This window comes from Pongo pygmaeus, chromosome 1 (assembly GCF_028885625.2).
Source record: "Pongo pygmaeus isolate AG05252 chromosome 1, NHGRI_mPonPyg2-v2.0_pri, whole genome shotgun sequence".
Taxonomy (NCBI): domain Eukaryota; kingdom Metazoa; phylum Chordata; class Mammalia; order Primates; family Hominidae; genus Pongo; species Pongo pygmaeus.
In genome coordinates this window covers 196,825,209-196,852,981 of record NC_072373.2, presented here as the reverse complement: position 1 = coordinate 196,852,981, position 27,773 = coordinate 196,825,209, and the positions used below count along the sequence as shown (strand labels likewise).

Genomic DNA, 27,773 nt, shown 5'->3' with positions numbered 1-27,773 from the left:
AGATCATTAAAAAAGGCCTGGAAAATAAGAGGCATACCATGGTCCAGGATAGGAATATTCACTACTGTAAAAATGTTAATTCTCTCCAAATCAATCTACAAATTCAGTGAAATTCCAACGAAAGTCACAATGAAATTTCTTTGGGAGAAATCTGAAAAATTTACTCTAAAATTCATCTGGAAAAGTAAACGCACAAGAATTGTCAACAAATATTTTCAAAGTAATAATAATGAAGGAGGTCTTTTCTGGGTAGAAAACAAAAATTATTACAAAGCTATGGCAAAATTCAAATGATACAATTATGACACAGAAATAGAATAATAGAGAAATAAAATAGAAGAAAAAGTCCAGACATAGAACCATGAATAGTGCTGAACTCAGTTTATGATGAAAGGACTATTTCAAATCAGAAAGGACAGGTTTGGAGTTAATTCATTATTCACTTATAACTAAAATAAAGCTAGATCTATAGCTCAAACCTAGTACAAAAATATAATTCACACAGATTAAATAGCTAAATGTAAAATATAAAAATTCTGAGAGTTCCAGAATAAATTGAGAAGACTATTTTTATAATTTCCAAGCATGAAGGTATTCCTAACCAAGGTACAAAACTGAGAAGTTTTATGTGATCAAATCAGGAGATCAACTGATTTTTATTGTTGTTGTTGTTGTTGTTGAGATGGAGTCTCCCTCTGTTGCCCAGGCTGGAGTGCAGTGGCGCAATCTCAGCTCACTGCAAGCTCTGCCTCCCTGGTTCATGCCATTCTCCTGCCTCAGCCTCCCTAGTAGCTGGGACTACAGGCACCCACCACCATGCTTGGCTAATTTTGTTTTGTATTTTTAGTAGAGACGGAGTTTCACCATGTTAGCCAGGACAGTCTCCATCTCCTGACCTCGTGATCCGCCCACCTTAGCTTCCCAAAGTGCTGGGATTACAGGTGTGAGCCACGGCGCCCGGCCAAGATCAACTGATTTCAACACACACACACAAAATAAAACTTATGCTGTGAGAGACAATAAAGTAAGGCTAAAAGACATGCTACGGATTGATAAAACCTTTTTACAACATATATTGATTTTAATACATGTTAAAAATATACAAAGAGCTCCTATAAATGAATAGGAAAAACAAACATGACCTGATAGAAAAATGGGTAAAGAATATGAACAGGCAATCCAGAAAATAAAAGTGACCATGGACATATGAAGAGATTATTAACTACACTAATAATTGCAGGAATATTTTTCACCCATTGAGATGGATAAAAACAAAACTTTAATTTGGAAAAGAGTTAGGGAAATAGCCACTGTTATACATGGCTGATGGAAACATGAAATTGACACAGTCTTTCTGGAGTACACTTTAGCAGAGTCTAAATTTAAAAATAATGTATACTTTGACCCAGAAATTCTATTTTAAAGAAAGCTATCCTATTAATGCTCCAATGTACACTGAGATGTTAACTCATCATGATGAGTTAACACTGAGATGTTAACATTCATGATGATGTTAACTATAACATTATTTGAAATAGTGAAAAATGCAATTATTAGGGAAATTGTTAAAAAACAATGAGGCTGATATATATATATACTGACATTGAAACATACCTAACGTAGACATTTAAGAGAATAAAAACAAGCTGTAGAATAATATGTTTATGTTTCACCTCCTATCCTGTGTGTGTGTGTGTGTGTGTGTGTTTAATGCCTAGGCTAATACACCAACTTAATAATGCTTAAGGAAGACAGTGGAATTAGGGTAGGGATTTAACACATAGACGACTTTAACATTTTATTCCATACTCTCAGGTATGCTTTGAATTTTTCACAAAGAGTTTAAATTGCTCTTATAATAAAAAGTGGATATATATTTAAACACATACACACACACTCACACAATACTCTATGAACATAGCTCTTTAAAAATAAAACAAAGCCATACCTATAAAAAAAAGAAAGAAATGAATCAAAATGTTCATGCATAGAGTTTCTTTATTCAGTTTTTCTCGATTTTCTAAATTTTCTTTAATGACCATGCTTTATGTTTACAATGGAAATAAAAAATATGATACTCATCTGCTTTTGTGGGGATCTAAATATATATAAAAGAATATACATATTCTTTTTCTTTTTTTTTTTTTTGAGATGGAGTCTGGCTCTGTCGCCCAGGCTGGGAGTGCAGTGGAGAAATCTTTGCTCACTGCAAGCTCCGCCTCCCAGGTTCACGCCATTCTCCTGCCTCAGCCTCCAGAGTAGCTGGCAGTACAGGCGCCCGCCACCACGTCTGGCTAATTTTTGTATTTTTAGTAGAGAGGGAGTTTCACCATGTTAGCCAGGATGGTCTCGATCTCCTGACCTCGTGATCTGCCCGCCTCAGCCTCCCAAAGTGCTGAGATTACAGGCATGAGCCACCGTGCCCAGCCTATTCTTTTAAAATTAAAAATTTTTATTGATTGATTTATTTTTCATTTCAATAGTTTTTGGGTGTACAGGTGGTTTTTGGTTACATGGACATGTTCTTTAGTGGTGATTTCTGAGATTTTAGTGAACCCATCACCTGAGCAGTGTATACTGTACCCAATATGTAGTCTTTTACCCCTCAACCCCCTCTCAATCTTCTCCTCCAAGTCCCCAAAGTCCATTATATTACTCTTACGCCTTTGCACCCTCATAGCTTAGCTCCCACTTATAAGTGAGAACATATGGCATTTGGTTTTCCACTCCTGAGCTACTTCTCTTAGAATAATGGCCTCCAGCTCCATCCAAGTTGCTGCAAAAGACACTATTTCATTCCTTTTTATGGCTGAGTAGTATTCCATGGGGTATATATACCACGTTTTCTTTATCCACTCGTTGGTTGATGGGCACTTAGGTTGGTTTCTTATTTTTGCAATTGCAAATTGTGCTACAAATACTCTTTATTCTTTTAAAGTTCCGCTTACTTTTTGCTGTAAGCAAATTCAGTAAAATAATTTCTCTTTCCCTCTGAGTCTGGTTGGGTGATTTTGAAGCAGAAAGTGAGGCTGGGCATCCCTGGGCCCTCAGCACCAACTTGAGTGCATTTGTAGGAGGTGAATGGCCAAATGCAGACAGGCTCAAGAGCAAACAGGTCTGGTGAAAGGGTTCATGTTATCCTATCAAAAATGATTAATGGGATTTCCTAGCATAATAGTATGTGTATAATAAATTGATGATGCTTGATTATGACTGTGAATGGATCATCATGCTTTCCATCTATCCAATTCCCACATCACTAGAAACATCTGGGTCACAGCTCTGCCTGGTACAATCTGAATGGAAGAGGAGGGGAAAGAAATTAAAACAGAAAGGGAGCTAAAATTACTTATAAGAAAGGAGGGGGAGTGGCTATTATTGAGCACTTGCTCTGTGCTACTTACCTCGTAAGAACCATTTTTGGCACTATTCTATCTATTTTGCAGCTAGGAGCACTGAAAGATTAGTCACTTGCCTAAGACTGCCCATGGAACTTGGTTTATCTGAGTCCAGATCCTGGCCTCTTCCCACGGGCCTTTCAGGCAGAGGATAGGAGAGGGGAAAGGATGGGGAAGTGAAGCACAAAGCAGCTTTCACCTACATACTCTAGAGAAGAATGTATCTGAACTCTGAGCCCTTTTCTTCCTCCCCAGGCTGAGCTCTGAAACTTCTCCTGGCAGTTCAAGAGAGCGATGGAGGGAATGCTGGGGCACATCTAAATAAAGCCCCCAAGTGGGAGTTCCTACTCAGCTATGCATGAGCTCTTTGTGACTTCATCTCCCAGCCTACAACTTGTGAAATAAGCACGACTTCACTCAGAGCACAGCCAGAAACATACAAACTTTCCAAAAATATTTGAATGTTGACAGCAGACTCTCTTGCATTCCAGTGAATAATTGGTTTGTATGAGTGTGTGTGTGACCTAAATCCACAGAACTTACCATTCTGTGGCTATACAAAATAAGTTTCATAGCCTTGATTTTCCAAATCTCAGTGGTTAATTGCCAAACTAGCAGGCAGCCATGCCTTTTTCCAGGATGCTGGGGTGGGTGATACCGGGCTTTGAGGCAGTCCTCTTGCTCACTGGCTGCAGCCTGCTAGAAGGGCAGGAGATCAAACATATCCTGATGTGGGGTCTACAGCTGTTGTCTGACAGTGGTGACAGGGACAGGGGGATTACTGTTAATGGGGCTACCTGGATAATGGATTCTTCTTTTTTTCTGTGCCTGCTTGCTAGGACCACTCCCTACACCACAGGTTTCTGTGGATTCGCCCAAATTTCAGTGGCTCCCCAAGGCTGAAGGGAAGGTGGTCCTTCCAAGGGTCACTTTTAGTGAGCTGGGTCTCACTCCAGAGCTGCCTAGGCCCCCACTGTTACAGTTCTGTCAGTAACACTGCCTTTTCATACATGTACACCTGTAGCAGGTGCTGCCAGTGTCCTTCCTGTAATACTCGATCTTTCAGAGTGGGCCAGCTGACTGCAAGCTCCCAGTGTCTACAACCCTGTGCTCGAAGTCTTTTCTCCCCCAATGCGAGGCCACTTTGCCCATGTGCACAGCAGGCTGGAAGGGCTAGGGAATTAATAACCCCTCAGGAGCAGCCCTCATTCAATGACTTTCAGGAATTGGTGTATAAATACCTCAGCTCCCTCGTTCCTTGGGTGGGATAATTCTAAGATCTGGGTTCTGCAGACCTGGGTGTCCCAGAGTGTCCCTGTGGGATTATGGCCCAGGCCCCCACTGTGGTAGCTGGTATGACCACCCTTTATTAGCTACTGTCTCTTCCCTGTATTATGTCTCTCTTATCTGCTAGTGTCACCTGTACTTCCTAATAGAACACTTGTGCTTGAACCCTTGTCTCAGGCCTGCTTTTGGGGAACCCAAACTTGGAAAATACCCTGGTTCCAGAGGGGCAAGAACTCCAGCATCAGACACATAATATGCCTAGGAGCAGCCCTCTTCTGGGACCTCTGTCTTGTTGGGGCATCCGGGTCACTGACTGGGTCCCCATCTCCTGCAGGGCAAGTCTCCTCTCAGGTATCCTGTCTTCCACAGGGTCCCAAATCCTTTTCTCCCAAGATGCCCCAGGTACTTCTGTGGAGAAGAGGTGCTGCCTTGCTCCTCTCAACCACATCCAACCCCAACATCTTTGAGCTTCCACTTCCACATCAGAAAAATGGAAGTAATTCTTGCCCACCTCAGTCAGTGGCCATGAGGATGAATATCAATAATCGCTACATTATTGAGTGTTACCTACATGTTGTATGTTAGATTCTTGGCTTAATGCTAATTTGAAATTGACAGCAGCCCTAAGAGATATAAATTATTATTCCTGATAGCATTGTTTTAAAGCTAAAGAAACCGAGGCTCAGAGAGGTTAAATAGCTTCCCCAAATCCTGGAACAGAGCTTTGAATCCACATCTGACCTTAGAGCCCTCTAGGCAAACAGCTTCTCATGATACAGGCACAGAGCACCTGGTGGGAATGCCTGCGGGGTGTATGGGTTTGTGGGTCAGGGATGAAAGAGGCAGGGATTGGCCCTACATGGGGGTACTGGGAAATGGTCTGAGTCCAAGGAGGTGTGGGCCAAAATTGGTAGTAGAGCGGGTGGGGATGTATGGTGGATGAAGTGACAGAGGTTTGGGAGGCTGTATCTTATATTGAGGGAATCATGGATAAGACAAAAGGTTAGCAGCAGCAGGGCCACCCCAGGGGTGGTGGCTGGGGAAGGGAGGCTTGAGGCATTCATGCAGAGCTTGAGCCCGCCCTCTGGAGAGGCAGGGGGACTTGGTGCAGGGATGTGGCTTAAGTGGCCTTGGCAGAAAGGTGGCAGGCTACACTGGCCGTCCTCCAGAAAGGCTGAGAGGGGGATGCTGCATCTCATCCAGGTTCCTAGGCATAGGATGCAGGCTGTTCCCAGTCCCCACGAGTTTGTGGGGTTGTGAATATTGAACAACTTTGCAGCCAGGTCTTTCTGGGTTATGGGATGAGGGGTCTGAAGCCGCAGTGCTCAGGCATCCCAGGGCCTCGTCCTGAGCAACCACCTCCCCTCTCAACTGTAGCACCTGCTGGCACCTTGACCCAGTCCCTGATGAGATGCTGTCATCTCCCCCAAGATGGAGGCAGTGGCATCTTCCCATGCTTCCCAGAACCCCAGAGTCTGGGAGCCTTGCAGGTCCCTAAATCCAAGCTGAGTTTTCTTTTGTTAAGTCACAGGATAAAGCACTTTACATATTAATCAGGTTAGGAATATAAGAGCACATATCAGGGGATTGAAATATGTAGATTTTGATGATGAATTCATGCTCATCAGAAAACCAATGAATCATCCTAACTTCATTATCAGGAATTATTTGATGGGGGAATTGGCAGAGGGGGTAGGAGGGTAAGGAGGGAAGTAGCGAGGGGGAGAGGATTTCTTGGTTCTCAGCATAGACTGTGTTCTCTTCCAGCAGCACATTTTTGCAGTAGGACCATTTGTTTCTGTGACATGGGTCTTACACATGGTCACATACTGGAGGCCTCGATGAAGCTTGAGGACATCACCTGGTGAGGTCACACCAAGATTCAGGGCAAACCAGGTAGAGAGATATAAATAACCCCACAAGTACAACTATTTTTACCATTGTTTTAAGATTACCCCAGCAGTCACTCCTGTGACACTAACTCCCTGGGTGACTTTGGCAAGTCACATGCCACCCCCCTGTGCCTCAGTTTCTTCATGTGGAGAAGGTGAATGATGGCTGTTGAGCAACAGAGCTTTCAGGACTAGAACCAAGAAGAGGGGTTGAACTCCCAACTTCCAGGCTCCCTATGAGCTAGGCACACTTTGAAGTGTGAGGATCTGGCTGAGAAGGAGCAAACATGGGCAGACATTCTACTGACTTGGAGGAGGCATCTGCCATTTTAAATAGGTGTTTGGGGAAGGCCTTACTGTGAATGTGATCTTAAAGGTGGCACCTGAAAGAGGTGAGGGAGTCAGATGTGTGGATATCTCAGGAGAAGAGGATCCCAAGTGGAGGGGAAAGCATGTGCAAAGGCCCTGAGGTGGGAAGAGCACATGTGGCATCTAAGGACCAGCAAGGAAGCCATTGTGGTTGGGGAAGTGAATAAGAGGGAGGGTAGAAGAAGGTAAGGTCAGAGAGGCCGTGGTGGAGGGGGCAGGGTTACAGGGGGCAGGCCTGTAAAAGAGGGTATTCAGGCCAAAACAATATGGTGGAAAGGTGAGAAGATGAACCAGAAGCTAAAGTGGCTCCTCTATGGGGTAAACTGAGGCACTGAGGCACAAGCAGTGAGAAGCCAGGACAGGCAGACAGGTGAGGAACACCACGTGAAGTAGGGTTTATGTGGATTCAGATCCTGCTGGAGCCAGGTGCTGCTGTGACCCTCTCATGTGAAGTCTACAAATGCCGGCTCAGTGCTAGGTGGCCAGCAGACATTGAAGGTGGTGGAAACATCTGGATCAGACATGGAGAGCTTGGATTCTGCCCTGGCTCTGCTACATGTTTGCTGAGTGACGCTGGGACTCAATTTCCTCATCTGTGGAATCTGGCAATTGGACAAAACACTTTCTATTGAACTTTCTGGAAGCCAGATTATTTTATTTCTCCAGGGCTTCTCTTTCCTGGGGTAAACAAGCTGCTGCTGCTGTCTTTAACAATGCAAGTAAAAACCTGTGGGTTCACACTGTGTATGTCCACATCATGACTGAGGTCAAGAGGTCACCCCTCCTGCAGCCAGCACTGCTTCCGTGGGGAGCAACTGAGGACACAGCCGGGTGACAACAGAGCCAGGAGTCTCAGCCTCACTGTACTGTGGAATCACCCAGGCACTACCAGGGACAAAATGAGCTCCATTCACCTGAGATGGGGAGCGGCAACAGCTCACTCCAGGGAACCTCACTGAGCTTCTTTGAGGGAAATACAAAATGAGTTGATTCGGGTTTGATAAACATGTATCAAGGGCCCTCCATGGGCAAGGTGGTTCCATAAATGTTATCTCCCTCAATTCTCCCAGAGACCCGATGGAGGAGGTATTTCCCTCCCATTTTGCAGATGAGGAAACCAAGGTTCAGAAGTCAACATGGCTTGTGAGTGTGGGTGTAAGGTGGTCTCAGTCAAGACCCTGGGTTCCTAGTCACTTTGTAATATTGCCCCAATTAAATCCTTATCCTGATCCTTGGAGTTAGATTGAGAGAGGAGGACACTGAGGTTCAGAGAGGTGAAGGGACTTGCCTAAGGTCACACAGACATTACATGGCAGAGATGGCATTTCCTGCCAGCTCATGGAGTCAGGTTGCTAAAAAATGCTATTACTATTTCTCTTGCAGTCATGCTAACCAAACATCCCACTCCCAAACAGCCCATCTGAGTTGCGGTTCTTGTTGAAGGGATATTGTGGAGTCATTACCAGACTCCGAAGAGATAAAGCATTGCAAATTGAATGAGAAAATCTATTTTCACATCCTGATGAAGACATAGCTGACAATGAAAGAGTGAATTGTTTTAGACAAAAACACAACCCCCTGCTTTTTCCTTTTTAAAAAAAACTTAGAGTTATAGCTTTAGAAAAATAGGAGCAGCTGACTATCACAGATAAAAATGCCGTTTTGCCTAATTGGATCTTTAATAAGGAATCCTAATTAATCCCCCTGAATAGAGAACTTTTACACTGGTGTTATCTCAGCCCCTGTGCTGATGAGGCTGGTTATTTCCAGATACAGAATAATGAATCTTTTCCAGCCGGGGCTAGGAGTCGCCAGAGACTTGTCAACTTCCCTATGAAGGTAATTACTTGCTAAGGCACCAGGGGAACGTGGGGCTGGGGAAAGGGCTTGGGGGAGGGTAATTACAAAAAGAGGGATTGGGGGGATTGAGGGGGAAGCTTAGGAGGGCACTGTTGAGCCAGGGCTGAAGGAAGCTTGACAACTGTGAAGGAAACTGCTGGTGGAAAGATGGAGGCCACGTCAGCGTCCAGGATGTCATTCCCAGCTCAGAGTGAGGCCTAAAGGACACTCGCCCTCGTGTGAAAAATGTCACTTGATGGAGCTTGACAGATTCCAATAATTGTGAGAGCCAAACAGACAGCAAACAGAAGTCAGGAAGCAGGCCTGCCTGTGACTCTTCCTGGTCGGTGCAAAGGCTGGGCTGTCATTGCCTGGGGACCTCTGTGGCATCCATAAAGACAACACTAAATGAAAAGGGTTATCTGGACAACTCAGGCCACAGACCAGCAATGAGAAGGACGCGACGGATGTGGCTAAATGACACGGGCCATTTATCTGCATTGACAGGGCTCTCTTGAAAGGGGAAGGATGATGGCAGTCTGTCCCATGCTCACCAGGGCTGGCATCTAGGGAGCTGGCAGGATGTGGGAGCCAAGACCTCGATGAGCCTGGCTATCTGTGAAGCCAGCCCACGGCTTCAACCAACTACAGCCCAAGGGACAAAAGCAGTCCCAGGGGGAAGAAGCTGAAGCCAATGGCATAGGCCCAGGGCCATCTTTCCAGGATACCCAAGGTCTTTTCCCAACCTCCAAAATCCAGAGGGGCAGAAAGGGCACAGGTTGGGAGGCAAAGGGCCCTGGCTTCAGGCTGCAACTTCCTAGCTCTGTGACCTTGAGTAAATGACCTCACTGAGTCTCGGGTTCTCAGAGTTGCTTAAAGGCGCAAAGGAAAAATCAGTGTAGATTCCTGGCATGTCGTTGGTACCCTACACATAATAATTGTATTTTCTTCCTTAAAACCCTCTCAATACCAGAAAAATCACCTTAGGAGGCAGATCCCACTGGAAGGGAATCTGTGGAGTTGGATTTATATGTGAAAAATTAGGAAGTCTCTGTGCACCAAGCTGCATGTTCCCAGCAGGTTACAGTGCAGGTGGTGAGGACCCATCACCTGCCTTATAAAACTAGGGCAACTGAAGTTCAGAAAGCTAAGTGACTTGCTGTGAGAGAAGAGTAAAAGCCATTATTGTTCAACCCCGACTTTCCCCATGTGCCCTTCAGGGTACTGCCAAATGGCCCTGGGACCTCAGAGCTGCCTGGCCCAAGGAGACATGACAACCTCTTGCTGTGGCCTCCGCCTTGGTCAGCCTGAAGCTGCCTCCCTGACTTGCCAACTGCAGAGGTTAAGACCCACAGGACCTTGAACCTCTGAAAGAAGCTGTGTGCAGCTGTTTGCACGGAGCACATGCTGGGAGGCTCTGGGAGCAGGGTGAGAGGGGCAGGGGAGGAGGGGAGCAAGGTCCTTCCAGGTGCTGTAACCATGAAAGGTCAGAAGAAGGACACAAGCCGGATTTACCAGCTGGGAATCTGGGGCTGTTCAAAGTCTTCTGTGCCCAATTATTTCTTATAACTCTATGTAAGGCGTTGAGAGGATCAGAAAGTTAACTGAGGTCACACGATTAGTTGGTAGCAGAGTTGGTATTTGAACCCAACATTGACTCCAAATGCTATCTATGCTCCATGCTGCCCTCCTTGGTGTCAGGAAAGAAAATGAATTAGAGCCCAGAGGAGCAGAAGAGAAAGAGGGGTAGATCAGGATTTAGAGTCCAGATGATGGGGATCCAATTTCTGGCTCAGACACTTACTAGCTATATTACATCAGGTTTTTTAATCTCTTTATGATAATATTATGATTTTACAAGAGTTTTGTGGCTGGGCACAATGGCTCATGCCTGTAATCCCAACACTTTGGGAGGCCATGGTGGGTGGATCACCTGAGGTTAGGAGTTTGAGACCAGCCTGGCCAACATGGTGAAACCTCATCTCTACTAAAAATACAAAAAAATTAGCCAGGCGTGGTGGCATGCACTTGTAATCCCAGCTACTGGGGAGGCTGAGGTGAGGAGAATTGCTTGAACCCAGGAGGCAGAGGTTGCAGTGAGCTGAGATCACGCCACTGCACTCCAGCCTGGGCAACAAAAGCAAAACCCCGTCTCAAAAAAAAAAAAAAAAAAAAAAGAGTTTTGTAAGCATTAAATGAGACCATGCACATAAAAACCTTAGTACAATGCCTGAAACATGGTAGCTCTTAAAGTGATTACACTGTTGAAGGTATATTAAGGCAGGAGGAAGGCAGATAGAGACCCAAAGAGGACAGATTGCATCAAAGTCTACTTTAAGGGTGAGAAATGATCCTAGGAGTGGCTGGCCTAGGATCTGCAGAGGGAACAAAATGGGAAAACCCAGCTGGGAAGGACCACGTGTAGGTGAGGAAGAAGCTAAGTCTCTGAGGCTCAGTTTCTTTATCTGCAAGATGGGTATGCCAATACCTAACTCAAACCTGGGGGTGAAGACCCGATGGGACAAGATGGCATTCCACACATGTGATGGCCTCAATTCAATCATAGAGGCAAACAATGAATACTTGCCTGTTTATTTATCTTGACATTGGTCCTATTGCCAAAGGGCTCTGACACCAGGCAAGGTGAGCCAAGTGCCATATGCTTTTCCCTTTGATGCTGGTGAGATGCGGTTGGCTGTGAGAAGGTGCTGAGACTCTAAGATCTCAGAGGCTATATTTATTCAACAAATTGTCAGAAAATCTTTACACCTGTCTGTGCCAGGACTCTACTGAGCCCTGAGGATTCAGAGATGATGGGCCAAGTCCATGCTCTGAAAGAGTTCATGTTGGGAGGAGGATTCTGTATTCTAGAAAAGTTTGGCTTGTGCCAGTGGCATAGGAGCCTGGGGTGGCCCAGTGCGGGTGGGGCTGAGGGAGGGCACAGGTACCAATGCATCTAAAGGTTTCAGGAGGGAGACCCTTGCACAGGCTTATACCAGATAGACAAGGAGGTGAGACTAGACTTCAAGGCTAAACTTTAGCAGCTCCTTGAAAGGTTGAGACTTCCTAGTTCAGCATTGTAATCACAAGGCTTATCACAGAAACTGGCACAGAGTAGGCAAGCAAAAATATTTGTGAAATAAATAAAGTTTATTAGGAGTTAATGTGCTTCATTTTATGGAATAGACGTGCTTGCCCAAACTCATGCATAAGCCATAACCAAACCTATACATCAAACATAACTGGGGAGAAATTCAATAATGAATCCATTCATAAAAAGACAAATCATTTCATAATGGGCAGAATCTACTTCCTTTATATTATCACTCTGGAAAGTATTCTATTTAGGCCCAGGGTAACTCTTAAACTTAAATCTATTCCAGAACACCCAGGAAAATGGTTAAAAATACTGAGTTAGTTGAATTCTATCCTCAGGAATCCATGATTTTGCAGAGGTGGGGCCCAGGAATCTGCATTCTTCCAAAGAGCATTCAAGCAAGTCTTCTGAAGCAGGGAGTTGGTCAGTGCAACCCAGTTTGAGAAACACAGGATAAGTCCTAGAGGGCATTTTTTAAAGGAAACACAGGGTATTTTTTTTTTAAAGTCAGGGGTGTAACTGAGATGGATCAGAAACTGCAGGGTTCCTGGAAGCCGCCCCATCTGGCTGCCTCTTCTCCCCTCACCCTGCCTGACACAACATAGAGAGATGTCCCTCTATTTCCAGAAAGACAATCAACTCCTGAAAAGCCCATTTTCTACTTCACTCTTTGATGGCCTTCATAATCTCTTTCCCAAAAACCTCTCATGCTCCATCACATCATGTTTCTCCTCTTTGGTGCACACGAATCCACAGGGAGCTGTAAAAATCATGGATGCCTGGGTCCCTCCCTGGGCATGTTGACTTATTTGGTCTGGGGAATCACCTTGTCACCCTGCTTGTTCTAATCAGGATCCGGGTTGCATGGACTGCACTAAACCCTTTATCCTTGCACCTTTTTTTCTGGCCCAGAGATTAATGTCCACAGACCCCTCAGCTTTTGCTAAGTATCCCTCTCAGCCATATCTCCAGTGACTAGAAGAGGTATCTAGAGAAGAAAGATAAAGCCACATGCAGGACTGGCTCTGGAGGCTGGAGGCTACAGATAAGGCTTAAGAGGGGTCCCTGGCGGTCCCCAAGTTCACTCCTGAGAGTGGGAAGCCTGTTCATCACCCTGTGATAGCCTTTCCTCCTGTCTCTCTGGGTTTTGTAGGCAAGAGACAAAGAGCACTATATGGACTCCTGGTGGGACAGGTTGCTGGCAAATTGATTTCATCCCAACTCCAGGGTGGGCAAGCAGACAGTACCCATCAAATCTCTCACCTCCTTCCTGCCAGACACAGTGCACTGCAGCTCAGAGGAAGTGAGTGAATAGCTGAAACTGATGTGGCTGCAGAAATTGACATCAAGTGCCAGACAGGCATTTGCTTAGCAAATTGGCTAATTTTAACCTCTGCCTCGCAGACCAAAACTCTTTTGAAGGAAAGAAACAAAAAGAAAGTGATATTTAACACATTTCTATTTCTGTGCTACACAGTCTCTCTCTGAGGTTGCAAGTTTGAGCCTAATTGATTTCTTAGTCAAAAGAAAAAAAAGCCAAAAAGGAAAAAACAAACAACTGAGAAAGACCTCACATTGCAATCAAACCTCTCCAGTTCTGTTGTCGACTGCTGGGCTTTTTTTTTTTTTTTTTTTTTTTTAAAGACTGGCCAAGTGACTTGCATAATTTAAGATCCTTTCTAGCACTGATCAGCCCGCTCTGGCCAAGGAGTTTGCTGATTAATTATTAATCAGACTGAGTTTAGGATGAGTAATCAGCAAGAGTCAGTGCTAATTTGCAAATGTCCCCTAGGAAGGTTATTACTTAAAATTCTTGGTGGAGAGGCTCCATGTTAACCTTTGCAATTAGCCACAGGACATTGTAACTGGCAAGGCAGAAGCAGATCTCCAAACCAACCAACCTTGGATACCTACTAAGTGCCAAGACACACATTAGGGGCTTGTCACGGTTCTATTGGCAATGGCAGAGGAGGGGAAGGGCACAGAAGAAAAAGAAATACATAAGTAAGCAAGAAAATATCAGGTATTGACAAATGTTTAAAATAAAACAAGATCCTCTGATAGACAGCAAGTGTTACTTTAGGCTGCATGGATGGGAAAGGCTTTTTTAAAGATAGGAAATTTACTTTGAACTATATATTTCAAAAAAGCCAGTTTTTTTTTTTTTTTAAACTTGGGAGATTTGAAGACTGTGAAGGAGGAGGATCCTAAGCCCTGGGGACAGCCAGTACAGAAGCCCGAGGAGGGAACCTGCTTAGCCCACCCTAGGGACACGATGAAGAGCACAGAGAATGGGTGTTAGTGAGGGATAGGAGGGAAGTCAGACAGGTAGGCAGTGGCTGGACAACGTAGGGTCTTGTAGGATTTTATTCTAAATGTGATGGTAAGCCATCGGGAGGCTTTAAACAGGGGAGACATGATTTGATAAATAAACCCAAGTTACTCTAGGTGCCATCTGGAGAATAGATTACAGAGGGGTAGAAGCAGGGAGACAAGGCCCCCGAGCAGCCCAAAGGTGCTGGCGGCACCAAATGGGGAGAAGCAGCTTCCTCTTAGGAAAACAGATGTGGGAGGTCATGGGGAAGGCTAGGAGAAGAACAGATTATGAGTGGGGAGGGGATGAGAAGTCCGAATTGGATGGAAACAACCCAAATGTCCATCAACGGATCAATGGATAAACAAAATGTGGTTTAGACATACAAGGGAATATTATTCAGCCTTAAAAAGAAATGACGGCCCATCTCCTGGTCACTACTATTCCATTTTCTGTCTATGAATCTGGCTATTCTGGGTATTCTTCTTTAATGGGCATGGAGTTCCATTTGGGAAGGCAAAAAAGGTACTAGAGATAGATAGTGGTGTTATCCACCACTAAATAGCCAATGTGCTTAATGCTACTAAATCATACACTTAAAAATGGAATGATAGGTTTTTTTGTTTGTTTTGTTTTGTTTGAGATGGAGTCTTGCTCTGTCGCCCAGGCTGGAGTACAGTGGCGCGATCTCACTGCGAGCTCCACCTCCTGGGTTCATGCCATTCTCCTGCCTCAGCCTCCTGAGTAGCTGGGACTACAGTCGCCCACCACCATACCCAGCTAATATTTTGTATTTTTAGTAGACATGGGGTTTCACCGTGTTAGCCAGGATGGTCTCAATCTCCTGATCTCATCATCTGCCCGCCTCGGCCTCCCAAAGTGCTGGGATTACAGGCATGAGCCACTGTGTCCGGCCGATAGGTTTTATGTTATATATATTTTTCCATTTTTTTTAAGAGACAGGGTCTCTCTATGTTGCTCAGGCTGGTCTTGAACTCTTGAGCTCAAGCAGTACTCCCACCTCAGTCTCCCAAGTAGCTGAAACTAGAGGCACATGCCACCGTGCCCAGCGATATGTTCATTTTAAGATTCCTGTTAATATAAATGAAGCCCAGAAGACCCTTGAGGACTGAAAATTTAAATCAAGAGCCACTGGCACCTAGATGATATTGAAAGCCCATGTGTGATTGGTTGGGGCTAGCTGGGAAATAGAATAAAAAAGAGGAGAGTCCCAGGACCCTCTGGGCAGTCCAAGCATAAAGGCTGGACAGAGAGTGGACATTGGAAGAAACAGCAAAACAGACTAAGAAGGAATGGCCATAGGGTAACCAGCTACATGGTTTCATAGGAGTCAAGAGAAGGAAATAGTTCAAGAAGGACAGGTGATCAGTGTCATGTGTTGCCAAGAGGCTGAGTCAGATGAAGATGGAGAAACGACACTGGAATGGGCAACCTGGAGGTTGCTGTCAATTTTAGCAAGGTCAGTTTTAGTGACAAAGCAGGACAGAAACTGAGAAAGAACTGTCTCAGCAATTGGCAGTGGCTGAGCCATTCCGTGGTAGCTGAGTGGGATGGAGTAATAGGGGTTTGATGGTTGCTGTTTTTATTTTGACTTTAGGTGGTAGACATTGGAACATGCCTTTATGGTGTTAGAAGTGCTCAACAGAGAGAACAATTGTGGAATGCAAGGAAAAGGAGATACATATAGTAGGGAAATTTTGGAGGAAGATGAGTTCTGGAGCACAGGAGAGGGCCGGCCTTTGACAAGAACCACGGCATCTTGTTTACAGAAGCATGAGGTGTGACAGACAACTTGGCTCACCAAGCATCTCATCTGCTCATCCCCATATCCCGGCTCCCTTGCAGCAAAGCTGGACCATGTGACTGTTTGTGGCCAATGAAATATGAGTTGGAAATTATGTATAGCATATCTGAGCTAGGGTGGTGGAAAGCCATGCTGGATTCTCCACTCACTTTCCCTGTCATGGTATTAGAGAAGGCCACATATTTCAGATGGTGTGGTTAGAATATGGTGCAACCCCCTTGAGCCTGGGTACCCACATGTGTGACGATGTGGATCAGAGCCACTCCCACTGGCCCATCACAAATGTGCAACATGAGCATGAAGGAAATCTTTGTGGTGTTATACCACTGAGTTTTAGGGTTAATAAAATTTAAAGAAGGAAGTGGCAAGATGTGAGGCTGGGGTGGTTACTTAGGCAAGGGTTAGATCCAGATAGGCCTTGTGTGCCCTATCAAGGGATTGAATTTTATTCTGTAGACAACAGAAGATGATTGAAAGCTTTTGCCTGGCTAGCATGTCAGATCTGCATTTTAATTAAGCCATTCTGGTAGCAGTGAGGAGGATGAATTGGACAGTGCCAAGATGCTGGGAGATCAGTAAGGAGGCTATTACATCCCTCAAAGAAGAAAAGATGATGGGCTGAATTCAGGGAGTGGTAGAAAGGATGGAAAGATACAGTATATTGGGAGAACTTGGCAATTAATTGAATGTGGCTGGTGAGAGAGAGGGATTAAATAGGGATATTCCCAGATTTCTGGATAACTAGGTGGGGAATAGTACCATAAACTAGGAAAGGACACAGACTAATGATTTTATGGGTCAATTATGAGCAAAATTGAGACAAGTTAAGTTGGAGATATTGGTGGTCCATCAAAGTGGAGATGTCCATCAGGTAGCTTGCTCTACAGTTTGACTGGCTCAGTGGTTAGGCTGGGCTAGGGAGCCATATTTGGGAGGAAATAGGTAGTACCTGCAACCTTGAGAGCAGGTAAGACTACCCTGGGAGATGTGTGGAGTGAGCAGAGCAGTACAGCAAGAAGGAATGGACATCAAAGGAGACACGGAAGGAGTGGCCAGAGAGATCCAAGAAGAATCAGAAAGAGTGGCATGAAGGCGAGGAGAAAGCAGAACCCCTAGAGGAGAAAATGACGGACAGTGTAAAGTAATGCAGAAATGTCCAGAAGGTGAGACCCGAAAAACGCCTTCTGGCATTGGTAATTGGAAGTGGTAGTCTTTGGAATGGGGTAGGGGTGGGGATGGTTATTTGATCTTTTTTTTTTTTTTTTTTTTGAGACGGAGTCTGGCTCTGTCGCCCAGGCTGGAGTGCAGTGGCGTGAACTCGGCTCACTGCAAACTCTGCCTCCTGGCTTCCCGCCATTCTCCTGCCTCAGCCTCCTGAGTAGCTGGGACCACAGGCGTCCACCATCATGCCCAGCTAATTTTTTTTTTTTTTGTATTTTTATTAGAGACAGGGTTTCACTGTGTTAGCCAGGAGGGTCTCGATCTCCTGACCTCATGATCCGCCTGCCTCGGCCTCCCAAAGTGCTGGGATTACAGGCATGAGCCACCACACCCGGCCCTTTGATGATCATCTTAATGTGAATGATTTCAGGAGGAGGTTGCAGGGTTGAAGAGTGGGAGTGAAGTAGGTAAGGAATGAATGGGGAGAGAAGACTTGAGGGTAGCCAATGAAGACCACTCTTCAAGAAGCTTGGGTGAGAAATTCCCAGGGATGCTAGAGATCTACCTCCTCCATGAAGCCACCTCATTTTGTTCAAAGAAACTCTGCCCTCTCCCTCCCCAAATGACCCGAACTGTTGAGATCCACCATATGTGAATTTGAACTGTTGAGTTTCACCATATGTGAGATGGTGATTTTGCCATTTCATCGGACTGTCATTGCTAGTTTTCTGGGTGAATCCTGCCTCTCCGGTGAGTCTATGGATGTCACCCATCAGCCACTGGATAAAGAGAAACTAGGATGAAAAGAAGTACAGACTGGGCTGGGCGTGGTGGCTCACCTGAGGTCAGGAGTTCGAGACCAACCTGACCAATATGGTGAAACACCATCTCTACTAAAAATACAAAAATTAGCTGGGCGTGGTGGCATGTGCCTGTAGTCCTAGCTACTCAGGAGGCCGAGACAGGAGAATCACTTGAACCTGGGAGGTAGAGGCTGCAGTGAGCCAAGATTGTGCCATTGCACTCCAGCCTGGGTGACAGAGCAAGACTCCATCTCAAAAAAAAAAAAAAAAGAAAAGAAAAAAAAAATGCAGACTAACGGATAGAACCAAAGACTTAAGTCAGTCTTGGGAACCTGGGAAGTAGTTGCAATAGCAGGAGAGACGCAAACCAACGTGAAGCACCGTGTAGGTTAAGCTGAGAGTGAGTGGAACAAACATTCGTGGCCAAACATGAAAACAGAGACCAGGAGGAGGCCTTGAACATTCAGAATGAACCAACATCATTCCAGAAGACAGGTCTTGCTAGAACGAGGGGCTCTGGAGGGCCCAGAACAACTCCTTCCATATGTCTTAGCGGCACCATCAGGCATCTGGCAGCTCCTCAAGAGAGGTCGAGGACAGCATCTTGTTGTCTGGTGCCCTTTGCAGTCCTGGCACAGGCCTCCTCACAGACGAGGCACTTAGTACAAACCTGTTGCTTGCAGTCAGACCCATGGGGGGCAGGCCAGCTGCCCGACCTCAGCTTCCCATGCACAGAACTTTGCCAAGTCACAAGCTTTAGCAGAGCCGCTGTGCCCACTGCGACAACACCGGCTCACTTCCTGCTCCTCCCAGCTGTGGCTTTTGTTCTCTTTTTGAGAGCAAGTTCTCACTAGTGGAAGCAAGGAAGTCACACTGATACTCCATGGAGAGTGCCGGAGCCCTGGCCTTCACTCCTCCGGACACATTTGTGCCAGCAGCATGCTAAGGCACTAATCCTTTCCTACTGCTCTGCTGCAGAGCTTGTAATGCTATTTCCAACTCCAAGAGATACAGGAGATGAGATTTTAAAGGGCTGGTTATTTATGGCCTGGCTCCTGATGGATACAGCAGATGCAATTTCATGGGCTCCATCAAAAAAGGACAGTTACTTAGTGTGACCGAAAGAGTTGTGATGTGTCAAGGAAGGAGAGAGAAGCAAAGGCGTCACAAGCCCACAGGAAGGCAGGAGGTCTGAGGCTCGGTTAGAATGGGCCTTATTCGCTTACCAGCTCAGCCAACATGGGTTCAGCATCCTTAGTCATACACCATCTGAGCTGTTTTCTGAGTGTCTCTGCTAGCTTGAGACCTTGACTCTGCCTTGCTCCCGACATTCAAAGAGGAAACCTCAGAGGACAGGTACCAGGCCTATGCTACCTCCATGTACAAAGTTCAGGAGCAAATAGGACATTGAGATGATAAGCCTTTACATGTGCAGTTCCCTCTGCCTGGAAGGCTGCCACCTGAGTTCTTCCCCTGTGGCTCCTTCTCAAAAGTCAGGTCTCAGCTTAAATCCTACCCTCCTCAGAGAGGTCAGATTTAGAATAGGGTCCCCACTGCTGTTATTCCCCATCCTGTTCATTTCCTTTATGACATGTGTCATACTTTCTACATTTATGTTTGAATATTTTACTAACTTCAGTCTCCCCCAAACAGACCATAAGTTCCACAAAGGCAGAGACCTTGTCTTCCCCACCATTGCATTCCCAGTGCCAAGTTCAATGTCAAGCAGGAGAAGGGCCTGAGTAGTTTGTTTGAATGATTGAATGATGATGGAGAGATGCTGGTAATGAAGATGAAATGGTAAGATGACAGTGACCATAATGAAGGAGATTCTCCCTATGAAAGATGATGCTGGTGCTCATTGTGAAGATGACTGCTCATGGTGCTGCCAGGATATTGAACACTAAGCTTTCAGGTGTAGCTGTTGATTTTACCTGACCACCCTCACCAGTCTTATCCCAACGACTGTGAATTCGTAACCAAGGGCAGCTGTGTCCCTGCACGTCCAGGCTTATCTTCTTTCTTCTTGCAGCCTTGACTTCCCTATTGGTGCTCATTTTGTGCTGGAGAGACCAATGGGCATTGCCATTCCCCACTCCACCCCAGCCCACTTCTTCTCCTGTGTTCCTCTCTTCAATACATGGCCCCACCATAGTCATTCAGCCAGAAACTTGGTAATCATCAGCCCCTCCTCCTCTCTACCCCTTCATAGCTGCCTCAGTTCAAGGCTGGATTCTCTTGCCTGCGGAGTCACAAAAAAAGTTTTATAGCTGATTTCTGGGCCTTCCTGTTTAACCCACTTAAAATTCAGAATGATTATTTTACTTCCCTGCTTAAAGTCTCTTAATAGCTTTCTATAGCTTATGGAATCCTCTCTGGCTTATGAACAAGGGGCAGGGTTCTTGCTCCTGGTCCGTGCTCCTCCTGTGTTCATTTCAGGCCTCATATCCTGCTCTTCCTCTCTTGCTCCCTGCACCTGACTTGCAATACCCCAAACACACCAGGGCTCTTTTCAGCTCTGTGCCAATGGTAAAATCTTACCCCTCAGTTCAACTCAAAAATCATTCTGTGGAACTAATTTTTCTGAGCCCTTCCAGCATCACCGCCCTCTTACAGGAAGGCTGATGACTTGTTTGAAGGACAGTCTTAGTTTTTGTCTTGCCAGGGCTTCCACTCCCAGCCTGAGTTCTGGGGAGGGCAGACAGTCACATGATCTGGATCCAGCCAATGAGGACATCCCTTGGCTACACTGGTATTGGGGGTGGGCACATGACTCAGGCTGGTCCATCAAGGTTTATCTGAGGGCTTTTGTAGGACCCATTAGGAAAGATATGCTCCCTTTCTGCTGGGATTGCCAAGACAGGTAGGTTATAGGGAGCTGAGGGTGGTCCCCTTTGCCACCTCTTGGGAAAGCCTGCCTGAGAATGAAACTAACACACAAGAGAGCAAAGCCTTGGGACGGGGAGAAACATTATTTGCATACCTTGATCCAGCACCGCCTGAAGTCAAGTTCTGGACTTTTCAGTTAAAGAGGCCAGCACATTCCCTTTGTAGCGTGAGTTAGTTGGAGGTGGGTTTCTATTTCTTAAACCCAAAGAATCCTGGCTATTACATTTCTCCTTATTTCCTAGGGGAACTTCTTTATACCTCTTAGAAAAGCACCTAACACATGATATTGCAAAGCATTTAATTATATTCTGCCTCTTTGCCCCAACTGTGAGCTTCAGGGTCCAGCACAGTGCTTGGCTATTACATAAACATTTGTGGAAGGAATAAATAACTCCTTAGGAACCCAGACTGTGGCTTTGTCCCTCTAGCACCTAGGAGAGCCTTGTTCATAGAAGAGTCTCAATAAATGATTACAGAAAATAAATAGGGGAAAAGTAACAAAGGACATGAATGAGCTAAACCAATGGTTTGATAAAGTATATGTGAATAAATAAATAAGTGGATAGTTATCATTAACAAATCTCCATTGGCATGCAATTCTCGTTCTAACTATATCTGGATCTAATGGCTCTTAAATGAGATATCTAGTTAAAAGTCGCTGAGATAAAATGGTTCTAGTTGGCTCAAATTCCATGGGTAAAATGCCTAATAAGTAAAGCAAGATCATTCAAGAGGAGAAAGAGTGTTGCTAGCAAAATTTTCAAAGTGAACGTCTGCAGAGTAGACAGGAGTTTTTGTATCGCCACCTACAAAAACAAAAGCAAACGAATGAAGGGAATGAAGTGAGGCAAATCCATCAAAGCTCTAAGGACATGAAAAGGAGGGATGAAATTAAGGAAATTTAATGTTGAAACTCAAAAGGGTTAGTTGCTGGACCTAGAAAGTAGGTTGAGTCTGCTTCCCAGGGAAATTCTCTTTCCAAAAACAGCCAAAGTCTACCCAGTGGCCACAGATCCAGGATCTGGGAAGTCCAGACAGATAGAGCAGGCATTCTATTCTTCTGCAGGTGGAGGGAGATGCCTAGGCTCAAAGGTAGATGCCAGAGCCCCGGGGTGGGTGCATGCTGGACAGCATCTTCCTTAGAGAATTTCTGGGACTATTTCTTCTTGAACTGTGTCCCAGGGATCAAGGAACTCCCACACTTTGGCCAGGAGGACTAGGCAGAAGCCCTAGAAGAATGCCCTTCCCACCACCTCATCTCCTATATTAAAATGGTATGCATCCTTCTCGACCTGTCTCAAGTACAGCCTCTGCCTTGAGGCCTTGGTCTCCTGCCCCAGGACAGTGTCCTCCTCTGAGCCCTGGAAGGTGCTCTCCTTTCTTTTCCTACTTTGAATGTTTGGTGGAGTTTATTAGCACACAGTTCTGTTGGGACTGGGCCCGGGAGTGTGGGGACATAGAGACTGGGCAGGCAGAGCCCATCCAGGGTGATCCCAGTGAAATAGATAAAAAAGGAAAATCAACATACAGTGGCCAGGGCAAGGAAGAGAGGCTGGGAACCACTGGCCAAAACTAACCCACAGACTCACAGCCAAGGAAATTGGAGGGGCAGAGGTTTGTTCCAGGATCTACACAGAAATCCCATGGGTGGGAAGCAGCTTTGGACATCCCCCCTACCACACACCCCACAAACACACTCCTGAGGCTGGCACTTCCACTGGCCCCCAAGACAAGGGTGGCTTCAATTCTGAGTGCAGGTCAGACTCTGCCTGCCTTCCCTGTTGTAAGAAGAAATTGCCCCTTGGGGAGGGGTAGAGGAAAGAAGGAGAGAAGAAGGCCCAATAGAACCCTCCAACCACATGGTCCAGAGAGAGTGAGGGGGCACAAGCAGAGATGCCCCTCCTGTCTCTGGTAGTTGTCTCCTGAATGCCTTCTCCATACTTACGGTCCCCGTCCCCCTACTCTGTGAGCACCCCAGTACAGGGGCTGTGCCTGACTCACTGTGGAGTACCTCTGCTTTCCTAGTCCTGCACAGAGCTCTTAGTGGTAGCTGAATTGGTAGAATCCTCTTCTGCTTTTCTTTGTTTCTTTTTGCTTTTTAGACAGTCTTACTCTGTCTCCTGGGCTGGAGTACAGTGGCACAATCTCAGCTCACTGCAGCCTCTACCTCCAGGGCTGATCCTCCCACCTCAGCCTCCTGAGTAGCAGCGACTACAGGTGTGCACCACCACATCCACCTAATTTTTGTATTTTTTATAGAGACGGGTGTCTCCATGTTGCCCAGGCTCATCTTGAACTCCTAGACTCAAGTGATCCACCCACCTCAGCCTCCCAAAGTCTTGGGATTACAGGTGTGAGTCACTGCATCCAGCCCTCTTCTGCTTTTCTAACAAAGCAGCTAACTGGCCAGTGTGGGGCTAGATCCAGGCACAGAAGTGATGCTATCCATAATGTGCTTGCCAAGTGCAGCTCTGGGAAGATAGTTCCAACAAAATCACTGTTCCCTCTTCTGACTTTTGCAAGGACATCCTCCAGTCTCACCCAGAGACTCTCCCCACACTAACCTTATCTGAGTTTCCAGGCAATTCCCCCGGAGGCTAGATAGAGCCAGGGCAGCCAGGCTGTGCCTTTCTGCTGGTGAGATGCCACTGGGCTGGAAAGCTCATATATTGGCTTCAGTGGGACCACCAAAAATGGGGCCAACGAGGCTCTGAATTGCTGGAGTTGCCCCATCTTATCCTTTTCCTCTCAAAGCCTCATTCCAGGAGTATTGTACCTATGGTGAGCCAGGCAGCAGTTGCCACGTTTTGCCCTCTCAAAATGTTTTGTAGGTTGGTATACTGAGACCCATTTTTCAGATGTGGAAACAGGCTCAGAAAAGCTGGTAAATATCCTAAGATGACACAACTACTGAGAAGTGGCTGGTTTTAAGCCCAAGTCTCTCTGCTGACTCCCAAGCCTACCCCCTTTCCAGTTCGATGCCATGGTGCAGGCTCGATATCAAATTCCAGAGAAACTGCACAAACTTCCTCTCCTATATTCTAGGAGAGGATGTCTGGCTTTCCCTCCTTTCTTTTCGTCTGGTGATGGTTCTGGAGAGACTCAGATGGAGAGTGTTGGGTATGAGGCAGAGGAAGGAGGAGACAGATTCTGGATCTAGTGGCTTCTCAGGGGGTTTCACTTTACTGATTTTCTCCACCAATGGAGAGATCAGTTCTGTGATGGGCTGGAGATCACTTCTACTCAGTATAATGTGATCCTGATATCCTTCAGGGACCTACGTCCCCATATTGTTAAAAGGGTTTTCTGTATCCCCAGTCCCAGTCCTTTGAAAAAGTTCTGGGGCTTCATGAGGAAGCTTAGCAAAGGTGAGAGTGTTTTCTTAGAACGTGATGGAAAGGAATGGAGCTCCATGATGGTCAGAGCCAAGTGACTGGGTCAGAGCAGAGCAGAGAAAGAAAACCCACCACCCCCACACTCCAGGAGGGTCAGTGAGAGAAAATCTGGCTCCTATATCGAACTGGAAATGGAACTGTGTGTAAGGGGGGACAGGTGTGTACATGTGCTTAAGGTGGTCTGGGTGCGAGGGATGACTTGGTGATGTGAATTTGGCAGTGACTTGGAAAGGTATGTGTCAGAGATGATTTGGTAGTGTGTGTGTGTGTGTGTGTGTGTGTTTGTGTGTATGTTGGGGTGAGGGTTGCACACATGTATGTGTAGTCAGGGTGTAATACCAATTCTTCTCTGTAGGTTGTAACCCTCAGTCAGTCCAAGCCCAGCTTTTGCTCATGGTCACACACACAAAAATGCAATTAACTTTTAGGGGGAGTAAGTCTAAAATACTAGGGAATATCTCAACATGTCAGAGCTACAGAGTTCAGTGCTCACCACAGTAACAGCTTTTTCCTGTTCAAAACATGTATTGTTGGATTCCCAAAGGCTGGACCGGGACCAGCAAAACAGGGAGAACTGGTCCACTGATTGCTGCATATATATTGTTGGCCACTCCAGTGATGGGCACACACTGTTATTTATGTGTGCTCCCCGCACCTTATCTTTCATGATGTCAGCACAACACTTCCAATTGATTATTTCCTGCCACAGTTTTGGCTTTGAATTGTCCTTTGTTTTATGAATAATATTCTGAGGAGTTGGCAGGTTTTCTTCTAACATCCTTACTTGGCAAAATAAAAAATGACCAATCCTATGTTTTGCCAATTGTTTGGAAATTTTACTAGTCCAGAAGCCCTAATTTGTTGCTATCCCATTTAGGGGGAGGAGAAGAGCGGGGAAACTGAGTCAGGGACATTGCATGCCACTCTCCCTTCTGAATCAGTGGGAACTTGTTATCTGGTAAGGGAGGTAGTGGATTTTTTTTTTTTTTCTCTCAGAGGAATTCTTGTCTTCTTGTTAGGTGAAGGGGGTGCCCAGTTGTCCAAATCCATCTTTGCTAACAGGATCTGTTGTTTTTCTATGCCTTGAAACAGAATGCAAGAGAACAGCCTGAAATCTTAATGTATGCTTACAAAAGCAGTACACTCATAAACCAGCAGCATCAAATTTTTACAGGAATCCAGGGATCCATAAAGGAGAGGGGCAAGGGAGAGAGCTGATTCTTCCCACACATACGTCCTGAGCCTCCAAGTTTGTTTATCCATAATTGCTATGCAAGTATAAATTAGAACAACAAATGCATCCATCCTGGCAGTGGTGACACCAACCCTGTAAATAATTATAATGTAATCTTATAGCAAAGAGTTCTGAATGCCTCCCCTAACAATTTCCTCTGCTTAATTCCTTCCCCACTGAGTGACTTAATAGGAAAAGGAACTCTTTCAGATTTGTTTCACTCCAAAAGTTTGGACACCTGGAGGAGTCCACCTTAGACTCACACCTGGAGGGCAGAAGCTGTAGGAGACCATTTGGCCCATGGGTAAACAAGTGAGTCGAAAAGGCCTTGGGACTGGAAGACAGGGAACTGGCAAGGGTATTCGTCTTGGCACCTGTTTATAGAAGTGAAAACTTGGGAACCACCTAACAAGAGGTCTGATGAGTAAACTATGCTACAGTCTTACAAGGGAATGCTACATAGCCTGGAAAACTCATCACAGATATCGCATGTCATAATAGCATACTGTCATGGCTTGGAAGACAGGCTTTAGTATCAGATTAACCTGGGGTTGAATCCCAGCTCTGCTCCTTACTCGCCGGTGTGATCTCAAGCAGGTAGTATAACCTCTCTGGGCCTCATTTTCCTCTCCTGTAAAAGCAGGAAAACTATGCTACTTACTTCATAGAATTTTTATGAAGATGAAATGAAATTATAGCTCTAAAGAGCTTATAACCTGTCTGGCACATATTAGTAGTAAAGGGTCAACAAATGATATTATTATCAGACCTTGTATATTTTGGAGGCATCTGTGATGGTACAGGAAAAATTTCATGACACAATAATTAACTAAAAATATGTAACTACAGATATTTTTAGATCCTAATTTGGTCACATTAAATATATATAAATAGCCAGCTAGCTTGATCTAGGCCAAGAAAAAAGGTCAAAGGGGAGTACATCAAAATTTTAATAATTTTAATTTTTCCATACTTTGTAGATTTTCCATGTTTTCTACAAGGAGCATATGCATTACACTTACAATCAGTAAACAGGTATTTTACAAAAAGAGGCAGAGGTCCAAGGGTCTTCACACTGGGCAGGTCATCAGGATTCCAGTTGAGTGAAGACTCACCTAAACCTTCAACCCCACTCCTAGCTTAAAATCACCAGCTTTTGCTCTTGGACTAGTTTATAGAATGTCATCCTCCACAGAGCAGGTTGTCCTCGCTCACCTGTGCTTCTCTCAGCCCTCTGACCAGGGTAGGAAATGACCTGGCCAGCTTCCTGTGACAAGCTCACAGTGACACCAGGGTTTTCTGACTCCCATGTTGGCTCACCTTCCACTGCACCAGGAAACTTGAGTTTTCTGGTTACGCTAGTTCCCAAATCTGAGCCTATATTTGGGAAGAATCCATTCCCCCTTTATCCCTCTTAAATATTTAATAGTCACACTTGGCTCCTACCATGGGTTTGTCTGATTTTCTTACCTAATAGACAATGTGCTCCTTAAAAAACCATGTCTCACTCAACTGGTGTTCCTACCACCACGAAACCTGGCACAGGGAATGTGTTAAATAAACATGCCCCATTCCCCTCCTTTTCTCCTCTCCTTCCCATCTTCCTCCTCCCTATTCCCACTGACTGCCACATCTCTGTCTTCTCTGACTCTTGCAGACACCCGCTTTCTGCTCCGCTCAGAATCCTCAGTGACACCTCCTCCCACCCCATCCCCTCCGTCCATCCACTCCTGGAGCGTGGCCCCGCCAGACCCGGACGGGCCCAGCCCCGCACCCAGGGCCTCCACCAGAACGCTATTCCCACTGCGGCACCCTCTGGTAGCCAACGCTGCGACGCCTGCCTGACGTCAGGAAGTGGAATCCCCACCTTCACCTGACACCATGCAGCAACTAAGGCTCCAATGATGCCCCATCCTTGCTTGAAGTACACCTGGACATATCCTTCTATTGGCTCCTGACATGCTAACAAAAGTCCTCCTGATAACATAGCCACAATGAGAATACAAGAGAGTGTTCCAAATGCCACAATACCACTTGTGATGCTTGTCACCCAAACAGGAAGCCAGATACTTCCTTAAGCCATCCTCAATTTGAGCACATCCTGCAAGCCCAAGTCTGGGATAAGCAACGATGGCTGTAAATCTTCAATAACTCATATTCTCCCTAACCCATCAACAACAGAGACTCTCCATGGAGCACACTACAGAAGAGCCTGCACTTTTTAGCAAAGGCAGAACAAGAGGGAGAAGGTTAGTCCTACCCTTCAGACA

At 45.7% G+C, this 27,773-nt stretch overlaps 1 protein-coding gene across 1 annotated transcript in view; it reads right to left on the bottom strand.

Moving 5' to 3' along the window:
• Positions 1 to 27,773, bottom strand: part of CSMD2 (CUB and Sushi multiple domains 2) — a 664,918-nt gene that overhangs the window by 386,569 nt on the left and 250,576 nt on the right. The window lies entirely within an intron of this gene.